This window comes from Typopeltis vanoorti, chromosome 11 (assembly GCF_054136105.1).
Source record: "Typopeltis vanoorti isolate ZY-2024b chromosome 11, IOZ_Tvanoo_1.0, whole genome shotgun sequence".
Classification (NCBI taxonomy): domain Eukaryota; kingdom Metazoa; phylum Arthropoda; class Arachnida; order Uropygi; family Thelyphonidae; genus Typopeltis; species Typopeltis vanoorti.
Genome location: NC_143559.1, coordinates 61,252,613 through 61,264,740, shown reverse-complemented (window position 1 = coordinate 61,264,740; position 12,128 = coordinate 61,252,613).

Below are 12,128 nucleotides of genomic sequence, written 5' to 3'. Positions count from 1 at the left end.
ACTAACCAGATATTTCGGATCCCAATTCATTACCAGAAAGCTTCAAGAAAACCTTCCAAAGCTGGAGGGTTGGTTCTCCAAATGGAGATTGGAAGTCAACCCCCAGAAAAGCTCAGCCGTTCTTTTCTCAAAAAGGCCAATGTCTCCTGCAGGAGATGTGTTACTATTCAACACTAAAATTCCCTGGCAGACAGAAACAAATTACCTGGGTGTAATTCTCGACAAAAAGCTATCTTTCAACCAACACATCAAGTCTACGTGCGCAAAGGCATCTAAAGCCATAGCTCAGATCTGTCCGCTAATTAATAGAAATAGCAAGCTCAGCAACAGAATCAAATTGCAGCTATACCAGATGATGATTCGCGCTATAGTCACCTATGCCTCTCCAGCCTGGAGCCACACATCTAATACTAACATCACCAAGATACAACAAGTGCATTAGAATGATTCTGAACGCCCCTTGGTATGTTAGAAACAATCAACTTCATAAAGATACAAATATTCCCTATATTTTCTCTTTTCTACAATCCTTAGCATCCACGTTTTTCCTAAAGACGTCCACACATCCCAACGATTTGTTTCAGCAGGCTGCAGCATACGAGGCAACGGACATATTCGAATATAGAAGACCAAAGCTATATTAGCATCCTATAGCGATGCATAATCTCCATGCCCATTCAGGGCGAGCAAACTGCTCATAAATTTTACCCTCACTGTAACCACAACAGATAGCGGGGAATATGAAAAGCATATATCTTGGTTCACCCCTAAAGACATAAATGTCATTTGTCAATAATATATATATATATTCGTTTGTATATATATATATATATATATATATATATATATATATTAGAAATACCAAGCAATTTTAAACCTGGTTTTACTCCATTTCCCAAGTAAGCAAACAGACAAATAAGTCAAGTTTACGCCTGCAAGTGATGCAAGTCTAGCTGATCCTACAGGTAGTGCAAGACCAAGGCAACTCGTGGTAAAGGTGGCATAAGCTCTGATCACTAATCTTAATATTTACCCTTAATGCCAAAACACGTCTCCAAGGAGGGGATGTATGATGTTTTGTATTAAAGGCAAATTGCTTTTAATACAAAACTACTCACTGAGCTCAAACAGCTACTCACTGAGGAGACCTCAAAAAAGATTGAAACCGGTCTTGGTAGTGACCCCACCCATAATGTATTGCAGTATACATATACATATATATATTTTAGTGAGATGTGCTTTACATTATGGGAAATACTCAGAATACTGATCAGAACTTTATCCACCTTTACAATGAGTTGCCCTGGTGTTGTACCATCCTTAGACTTGAACTATGTTTCAGGCGCAAACTTAATTGTTTGCATACTGGTCTATGAAAAGAATATATATGTATAATATCTATCTATATATATATCTATATATATTTATATATATGAAAATAATATATATAATATCTATATATATTTATATATCTTCCTGGTCTATGAAAAGAATATATATAGATATTGTTCTATACATGACATCATATTGTTCTTATTAATAATAAATTATTAATAAGAACAATATGATGTCATGTTGTTGGAAGTTTTTTCACTTGGTTATACTAAAAATTAAAGATACCCAGAAATTATATACTTGGTGTAATCCTTTATCAAGTGTAAGCAAAGTTTGCGTCTGAAGTATTTTCAGGACTGGGGCAACTCGTGATAAAGGTAGTATGACTTCACATCACTTCGTTAGTGTCCCATAATGCAAAGCACATCTACTTGCAGACATGCATAATGTTATGCATTATGGGAAGGGTCACTACCCAGACCAGTTTCGACCTTTATTGATGTCTACTAAGGCAAGTGATGTGAAGTCATACCGCCTTTACCACGAGTTGCCCCAGTCCTGAAAATACGTCAGGAGCAAACTTTGTTTGCTCCTGACTGGGATAAAGGATTAAGCCAAGTATATAATTTCTTGGTATCTTTAATTTATAATATGATGTCATGCATGAATTATTCGAGTAAATTCAAATACACTTAATATGAACAGCTAATCAATTAATAACCATTCCAAGATTTAGTTTTCGATCGTGTTCCTGATACCATCAACTTATGTTGAGGTTTCAAATTCGTAGGTTTATTCAAAAAAAAAAAAAAAACGTTGTTAGGAAATTCGGATTACTGTAGATGTGATATGTATTATGCATATGCACAAAATCAACGCATATAATCTGTTTTATTTGATCATTCGCAGGATTGTGGGCAGTGTAAGTCCTCTAGATGATCCTAAAATATGTGAGTTTGTTTTCATAGGAGTTGAGGCATTGGCCTCCCTAATCAAGTGGCTTCAGAGTGTAGAATAATTTGTTTAGTTAGTTTTGTTCCAGAAGAAACGTGTCATTGCCTTTTGGATGTGATGGGGAAAGTCTTCATGGAGATGTCAGTACTTTGTAGGTGTGACATAGACACGCGTAGCCATCTGGTTGCTGATTACTACTCTTCCTCCAAGTGAAAACGGTGTACGTATGCTATTCCACTTTCCTACACCTGTTTGAAGTTCAGTTCAGCGTATTAATATATTTGGGTGTTGCCAAGACGTGTATGTCTAAGTATTTGTGTCCTTCATTTCACCAGGTGCATAAAATCAGAGAGTCGGTTCTAGACTGATGCACACCAGCCAGTGGTTTTTGCATAGTTTAATTTGTCACTTGAGGTTTGTGCATACAATGTCTGATGCATCGATTACTATCATTGGGTATTACGTATTATAATGGTGATAAGTTGATTTTCAGATTTGGTTCCGTTATGTTGGTTCGTAAGATTGGACGCCAGTTTCGAATGTCTCTGTGGTCTGAGGTTTTTGTTCTAGACCTGCTGCTGAGGTCGTGACGGGTTGTTGAGGGCCACGGAAGTAAGCTTATTGCAAGATGCTGTTGCTGTGTACAACAGGCCGCAGGATACAGCTGCAGTTTCCCGAGATGAACAAATCGGTTTACTGTTTACAGGGCACACGAGGTAGAGGTGGATAATAGTTCCAGTTCCGTTGCAGAAAATTCAGAGTGAAATTTGTGTAGTATAGTAGGTTGTTGTGCTACATTCTCCACTGTATGTCAGCGTCATGTTTAATGGTTATCGGTAAAGCAGATTCCATTAGTGGGTGGTTGATGAGATAACGAAGGATTCTACGGTGGAGGTGATTACTGTATTTTTTCCAGTTAAGTGCCACCATCGTATTACTTCTTTGCAAAAGATATGAAGGCATCAGTTTTTTCTACTATTGGTTCTTGAAGGCCTGCTTCAGATTCAATATCTGACATGGATATATGAAACGCATATTTGGTGGTGTTAATTTTTTTTTTTCAGCTTGGCTTCCATATTCAAGGGTTGCTAGAGGTTGGGACAGTGCCACTTGAGACTTGGGTAAAAATATCCGCTATAACCTATTGCCAATTCCATGCAAGGAAGAAAAGTTTTTGATTACTGTAGGAGTGATGTTATTGTGAAAGAGGGGTTCTTTGAGTATTTACGGAAATGAAACTGCATTCATCGTGTGTTGTAGATCAAGGTATATCTATAGAAGGTCCTCAGATAAGACGGCATATGCGCAGTTGTCATTCTTAAGACTGTAGAGAGGGAGAGACCTCTGGTGGTAGAGGAGAAGATATATTTCGCGATCTCTTTATACACTTTTCGTAATGCTGACTGTTTATGAAAAACAGTGTACGAAAGGTCTTGTGGCCGATTGATACAAACGTTGCCCTCTGTAAGAGCTAGAATTTTTAATATATAATCCGAAGGAAGTTGGCCATTGATGATTATCGCTCTTCTTCTAATGAAATCAGAAGTCCGTGCTATCGTCCGCTTTCCTAGCACTTGCTTGAAACGTTTGGTAAGAATTTCCCAGTTATTATCCACATAAGATGGCGTGTTTACTATAGTAAATTCCCAGGTATTTGTATCCTCTCTGCAGACCACTGATCAGAAATGGAGGAAGTCGGTTTGGCTTCTCCATTTTTCACACCACAGTCCTGTGGTTTTGTATGTTTAGTTTTGCTCCTGAGGCTGTTTGATATTCTTGGTATGCTCTTTTTATGTTAGAGAAATCGTCACCATGGCTGGATATAACATCATCAGGGTATGGTTCAAGGTTATAGCTTCGTAGGAGAGAGAGAGAGAGAGAGAGAGAGAGAGAGAGAAATTGGACAGATTTGCCTGAGCAAGACTAATAGGCTCAGGAAAAGTTCGTTGGCAATCGTATAAAGTGGATACCATGTTTAATTCCTCTGCTGTATGGTATGGATTTAGTGAGTCTGTTGTTTATCTTCATGCAGAAGTATGCGTTGATGTATAGCATCTTAATGGAAATGAAACCGAAGGCTTCTAAGCAGATGAATAGGTAGATACGTTCACTGCGGTAGAAAATTCGTTCAGATAGGGCTTCAATCTGTAGGCTTGTAGTTGGCGTTTTAATTGAAGATGGGTCGCCAGTTTCCTACTTTTGTAAGAACGCCTTTCTTTGGGATAAGCTTATCGATAGATGCTATACTAGGTAGGAGGCTACTAGTAGTTGTATTGTCATATATTCTATGCAGAATAGGTCCCAGCTGTACCCAGAATTATTGGTAAAATTCAGTAGTGAGTCCGTCTATATTGAGAAATTTATCTTTTCGTAGAGTAGTGCAGGCTTTTGTCAAATCGTAGCGTGATGGGAAGATTTGTTTTATGTTGTACTGAAGGCGAGAATCTTATCATGTTAGGGAGTATTTTATTGGTGGTATCGATGAACGTTGTGTTAATTTTGTATATGTTTTTGTAGTACTGAAAAATATATAAGAGGTACTGGCGGACTCTTGTCGACATTTATTGAAAGAAAAAAAAAAAACTTTGTGGATACATCAGTGAAGTTTATGTGCCTACGTCGCACCCTTATTAGGTTCTTCTTGTGGAGTGCTACAAATGTGAACTTGTGATAACTTCTATGGATTGGTATTCTTCAGAGCAAGACTGAAGTAATTTTGGTTGCTGCAGCAGTTTGCGTGGGATTGAATTCCTATTCAGATTCCTCTGGTGGCTGTATTTTTGCGCGAAAGCTTACCTTTAGAATCAAGGAGTGACCACCATTCGGCGATTGGTTGTGAAGCTAGGGTGCAGTTTATACTCGTGGGTTTCATAATGCCATTTAAAATGATATTCTTTAATACTCTTTTTAATATTCTTTAATCTAAAGGTAGTGATAACAGATTTGAAAAGAAGCTCCTACATTCCTGCAAAATCATACTGAATGAAATTTGCAGATCATGAAGTTTTCCCACAATATGAACGATACACAAACCATGCATTAATTTCAAAAATCAATTAACTACTTTTTAGAAAAAAAAAAGAATAATTTTCTATACATAAAATTGTAATCCTTTAAAATATTTTAATATAAGAGTGCTTTTAATTTTTTTACCTCAAAACATTCAAATTAAAAATAAATTCCTAAAGACACCTTTATTTTTTCTATATGCCTTTATATATATATATATATATATATATATATATATATATATATAAACACGATGTTTCTTACACACTGGCGACTGGGTGCCAGGATAAGAATAGCATCAATGCAAATCCATGCATGTCGTAAGAGGCGACTAATTGGACGGTGAGATTCGAGAGTTTGAGTTCTCTCTCTTAAGGTTTCTGCCTTAAGGGAGCAATTTGAGTCTCCGGGAAAGGTGTTTTCCGGCACGTCCCGGTGTGGGGCCGTGTCGGTGAATGCTTTTATTCGGAATTTGAGCGGTTCTGCTCGGTGGTGGTGGGTGGAAGGCCATCATTGAGTGGAGCCAACGCTGAGATGGACGGTCTTTCGGCCATTATTGAGTGGTCTGGGGATCGTCTTAATTTTTAGAGATTGGCTTTACTTACGTATCACCAATTAAACCCCCAGAAAACACAACGATACTCTTCACAAGAAGACGAGCATCCCCCAATGGAGACAACACCCTGTTCAACTCTAAAATTCCCTGGAAAACTGAAGTTAAATACCTCGGAATAGTTCTCGATAAACGATTATGCTTCAACAGCCACATCAAGGGCACATGCACCAAAGCTTCAAAACAATATACCCCTTGATCAACAGACACAGCAAACTAAGCTCAAGAAACAAAATTCTACTGTACAAGACAGTTATCCGTCCCACAATTATATACGCCTCCCCAGCCTGGAGCCATACCTCCAAGACAAACATCCTCAAGCTACAAAGACTACAGAACAAGTGCCTGCGAATGATATTGGACGCCCCGTGGTTCATCAGGAACGCCGAGATCCACTGGGATATAAACATCCCCTACATCTCTCCACTACTACGCTCCCTAGCAGAAAAATTCTTTATGAAGACATCCACACATCCAAACCAACTAATACAACAAGCCGGAAACCATGACGGTAATGATCACTGGAAACATAAAAGACCGAAAACCATCCTAACACTCAACAACGAATAACCACTGCTGCCCACTCAGGGCGAGCTAAAATAGCTCACAAATCTCTCCCATCACTGCTCCCGAAACAGACAACAGGGTCAAGCTTCACCCTCTGCGCCATATATGTCCTGCGTCGATATGTTTTGTAAATAAAATCCATGGTCATTCTGAGTCATTTTATTACCACTAATGAATTGAATCACGTTTTTTTTTTGATTGAACATCGTGTTTAGATGTTATTGAATTCGAAATCACTTTGTTGGTTAAGTTGTGTAGGGATTGTGTGTATGTTGGATTTGTGCATAATACATATCGCATCTGTATTTGACAATATTGTATTTAAAAAAAAACATAAACAACAACAACAAATAAATAAAACATTTATGAAAACTTAATGATAAAATTCTTAGCATTCATTTATCTTTCCTTAAATAAACATAGGAATTTGAAGCTTCAACAAGTTGAACTACAAGTTTTGTCTTTTTTTTAGTTTAAAAATAAACTATACTCTAATGTCTTCTTTTCTTCCTTAAAATCAGCTTTACTTTGAGTACTTGAAAAAATAAAGCTTTTTTCCCAATTTATAAATATTTCTCTTTTATTCCTCTTTGTATAATAAAATAATAATAAAAACAATACGGCATCCTGCTTCCATGTCATATTGCTGGCCTGGTTGATTGAGTGGTTAGCGTCTGTCAGGCTGCGAATTCGAATCTTCTCTTGATGTTTGTGATTGCCCGAAGGTCAAGTTCCATATGGGTGATAGTTACGCAAAAAATAAAGGAAATAGACCAGCGTGAAATGAACAGTTATGTTGATAAGAACGAAATTGGCAATAGACGATGATATTTTAACAACAGTCTGCTGATTTATCGCCCCCCCCCCGCTCTTGTACAGACTAATCAGCAGCTGAATAAGTTATTATTGCTTAGTGATATGTTCCAGTCTACAGGAAAATTATTATTATTATTATTATTATTATTTTATTTCGGTGACTCTACATAAAACAGGAAATAGTCGAACTGAATCCAGCGAAGCGAAAGAATTCCATTTGGAAAATGCATCCTATGTATTCGAGTTGATGACTATTTTATGCGTAGTTTGCTTTTAGGTCCAAATCGCGTTCCACCAGACTTCAATTTAAACGCAGAGCTATTTGATGCCCATTTGAATTCATTTATTACGCAGTTCTACGTCTTGCTTTGCGAAATAGCGAAATCATCGTTGGTTATTTTTTATTTTTTTGATGCTTATATCGTAACAATAATAAAAAAAGCAAACAATTGTCTGGTCCCTGTGTCATCAACATAATAAATAACAAACGAACTCAAGAAATTATTTTAATCTTAAAATTATTTCATTTATCAGTGCAAAACAGCGACCTATGTAATAACATGGAAGAAAATTCTCAATTGCGTCAGTCATATTTAATTACCGTGACGTTATATTAATAAGCAATTAAATCCTGAATGTCCCCAGTGATTATTACAAATGCATTGGATAATTTAGCTGGGGCAGAGAACTCGCATATTTTAGGAGCTTGTATGGCTTGTTTATTCCCGAGTTTTACGACAACACCGGTATTAGAGAGGACAAATATAGATCTTTACAATACATTATTGTTTATTTTAAGCTATTAACGGTACACGTTGTAAAGGACAAAGATACTCTTGTTAATTGATTAATGAAATCTACATAACTGGCGACAATTATTTAACAGAAAAATGTTAAAAGGCATTTTGAGTTTCCATTGTTGTGCAGTTAAAACAATGCCTAATGACGTACAACAATCGTGCATGAAATCTACAAAAGTAACTAAACGCAATGAAATCTATACGGCTGACAACAATTACTTAAAGAATATTAAAAGTTCATTTTTCGTATTTCATTGTTGTTCAACTAAAACAATGTCTAATGATGACACCAGCAACAATTGCGTCTGAAATCTACAGTCAAATCTGAAAAAATGAATTGTACAAAATTAAGCGTATGCAATAAAATCTACATTTTAATAGAAGAATATCCAGTCTTTTCTCTTTTTTTTTTCATTTTTGTTCGTTTAATACAATGTTTAATGACGTCAGCAATGATTGCATCCGATAAATTTTACACAATAGGTAGAACTGAAAATAATTATAAACTTTTTATCATTATACACTTTTTTTTTACTTGAACTAAATTGGAGTATTAATAGTTTAATATTTGCACACATGGATGCTTGTTGATAAGCAGAAGATGCATCGTGATTGAATATACACGTTATTATAACTTTTGCTTTTGCGAAAGTAGGTCATTTATCTCCTTAATTGTTATTATCATACAACAACGCATTCTTACAGCTGAACTCATTAAGTCAAGGAAAACATTCCTTGACTCTAACTGCTTTAATCAACGTACAATATGGAAAGCAGTGACCTTATTTCTAGACAGGATGGACAAAGTTCACCAAAGCTTACCTTTCTTTTCTCATTCGCTGACCTCTCTCCTCGTTGGCGAAATGCATCCGATACATGAGATCAAAGATTCGTCTAGGTACGGATTCACTTTAAGATATTTGCTATTTTTGGCGGTGTGTGCCGAAGTCACCTACTTTTCGCGCTAGCCTGCCACCCCTTCTTCGATGCAACAACCTAACGGTGGCCCCCGCTACGAGAGATCGTCGCTTGCCCGTCCAAGACGACAAAGATGCTCGTATCGATTTACGGAATGAACTCCTCCCGCAGATATGCCAGACATCCGCGCGACATCATCGGATTCTCGCGCGTCGTTGCAATCGGACAGTCCTGTCGTATCTTCGCCGATAGAGATATTTCTCCCAGTTTCGTTAGCCAAAGCATCAAAGTGTGACGGACCGCACTAGCTGACCATGCAACAGTATCCGATTAGAAAGATCCTGAAAACATCTCCAAGACTGCACGGTCATGTTGCACGCATGCGCAGAAATGACAGCTGGAAACTGCGTGTTCTTTGTAAAGGGAAAAAATAAAATAAAAAACGGTGTGGCATCTTTCTTATCTCCAGCTACATTGAACTTTCGATTTGGTTTAAAGGCATTACGAGAAAGTTCCTGAGTTCTGAAAGCAAATTAGAGTAACCTATTATTGACTATTAGCATGTTTTCCCAACAATGGTTTGTACGCATTGTTTGTAACAATGAAATCACTGAAGTTTCATATAACACTAAAAGATTGTTGAAAGACGTGTCTACTATCAACTGTTTGAATCAGTAAATGTATTATTTATTGCTTTTCTCCTAAATTGCTGAAATAAAAAAAGAAACCGAATTATTTTGTGACAGTGGATGTAAACATCGTGAGTGACATAACCTGATGATTACAACTACATGAAGAAAAGCAGGAAAATAAAATCCCGCCCTACACTGCAAAAAAAGGTCAATGAACTTTGGGACGACATAAAAAAATCTATCTCTTAAATCAACCCATCGAATGTGTCGGGAGAGTGAAATAGCCTACTGGTTCATCGGACAGTAAACCTCACCAGACTAATTTTTATTTATTTAATTATTTTAATTTTATTTTAATGCAAGCGTAAAATTTTCTACCACTTTTAAAATTATTTATGTGTTTATTTAGGTTTTGTCCATTTTATTATTATAAGTATTACTAGGAGATACGATTCTAAGCTGTGAAATATAGTCAACAGATATAGATCGACGTAATCACTCGGATTATGTTTGTTCTGTTTTACGCTTATTGGTAGACTCACATCGTATCCATGCAAGCATTCAAAATCGTATCTGACGAATAGATGGTCAATCCTTATTCATTGTTAACCTCATTGTTATTCTAACAATGGGATTCGAACCCGGTTCTTCCCATCTAAAGGACATCGTCGAAATCAACTGGTCTCTGATGACTATTCTTCTTAAATAAAACTTCTAAGCTTTGTCAGACATGTCTTTTATCTTATTTGCTTGTTTTGAAATATCATGAAATATCTGCATTTAAGTTCATTGTTGAAATCTTACGTAATTTATCCATTGTTAAGAATCAGTTATTGTTGTCTAAGTATTGTTGAACTTGTATCGAATATCTGGATAGCAAAAATTGAATGTAATAAATAGATAAATATTGCAAGATTTTAACAGTCCACACAAACCACAACAATAGATTGAATTTTTATATTTTGCAATATACGAATTTGCAGATTTTAGTAAAAATTACAATTGAACGACCATTGTTTATAACTGTTTTCATTTATTTAAATTTAGATACCAAATAGCTATTATTATTTTATCTGAAGCATGGCAACCAATCATAAACTTGAAAAGAATATTTTCATTTAGATATTCTGATTATTAAGCAGAAAAACGGTTTGTATAATAGTTTTGGGGAAAAAAAATGCGGTCACAAAATTTTTTTTTCTTCGATATCGGATATCCGTTTATACGTCACCCTCAGTAAAAAAAAAAATTGCGAGCTCACACTCTTCTAATAGCGTGTTCACTATCTGTCATCTTAAGAACCACATATTTTTCTTCGTGTAATCTTCACACGCGAAATACCTTAGGGACTAAGAGGGATAAGACAGGCTTATATTTATTCTGACAACAAATGATCATTTTCTGCAATTGCTTCCGAAGGAAAAAAGAAGCCTTTAGGATGAAGCCTGTCATCATGTAGTCAATATAAATGTACGTAGGACGGTGGCAAAAAAAAGTAAAGGTTAATCCATGAGAGATGTTCGTACAATCGATAGAACTGGGTAGATGGTGCGTTGTTAGCCACAAGTAGTCACAGCTTAACTGGAAATAACTTCGCAGTGCATGCATTGGTTCTATTAGTGGAAACCGCCATTCCACAGATAATCAAATCACTTGCCAGCATAAAATTGTAGTAATTAAAAGCAGACGATAGTCATTAAAGCTAATTTTGGCTGTTGTTTCTATTGTTATATTAAATGCAGACGATAGTTCAATATACCAGTTAATTTTAGTCATTCTTTGTTCTATTGTTGTAATTAAATGCAAACGATGGATAAATTAGAGCCAATTTTTGCTCATTTCGTTTTCTATAGTTGTAATTAAACGCAGAAGATAGATAATATTAGACTTGCTTCCATTATGAATTATAAACCGCTATTAAAATAACTCTTTTAACATACTATTAAAATACGTGTTAATAACTTTTTTTTTTTCATAATTTGACAAAAAATATTCTCTTGAAGAACCATTTTACACTTTTATTTTAAGAAGGTGAAATGTCAATACCGTTGGCATAATTAATGACAATAAGGGAAAAAACGTATTTGTTTTTCAAGATCACGACAAGAAATTTATCTTGTTCAAATCATTGTAACTGAAATGCTTCTTATATGTTTATCATAAATGCATAAGGAACTGCAGTTTGGTTTTTATATGTATTCTTTTTCAAGAAAAGAAAAAGAAAACACTTTATTTAATCAAGAACTGGGTTGTTCTTTTTTTATTTGAATAGAAGGTCAAGAATTTTTACTCGGAAATAAAATTCCTGCAACAGTTCAAAACGAGTTTCTTAGAAATGGAAAAAAAAAACTTCTGTTTATATCGAATAAATTAAGCTTGAATGAATTAATGTTTTAATGCTAAATTATATTTTTTTTCGTTATTTTTTCATTAAGATTTAATATTAAAATTCATTGTTAATCAGATAATTGTTAAATTAAATAT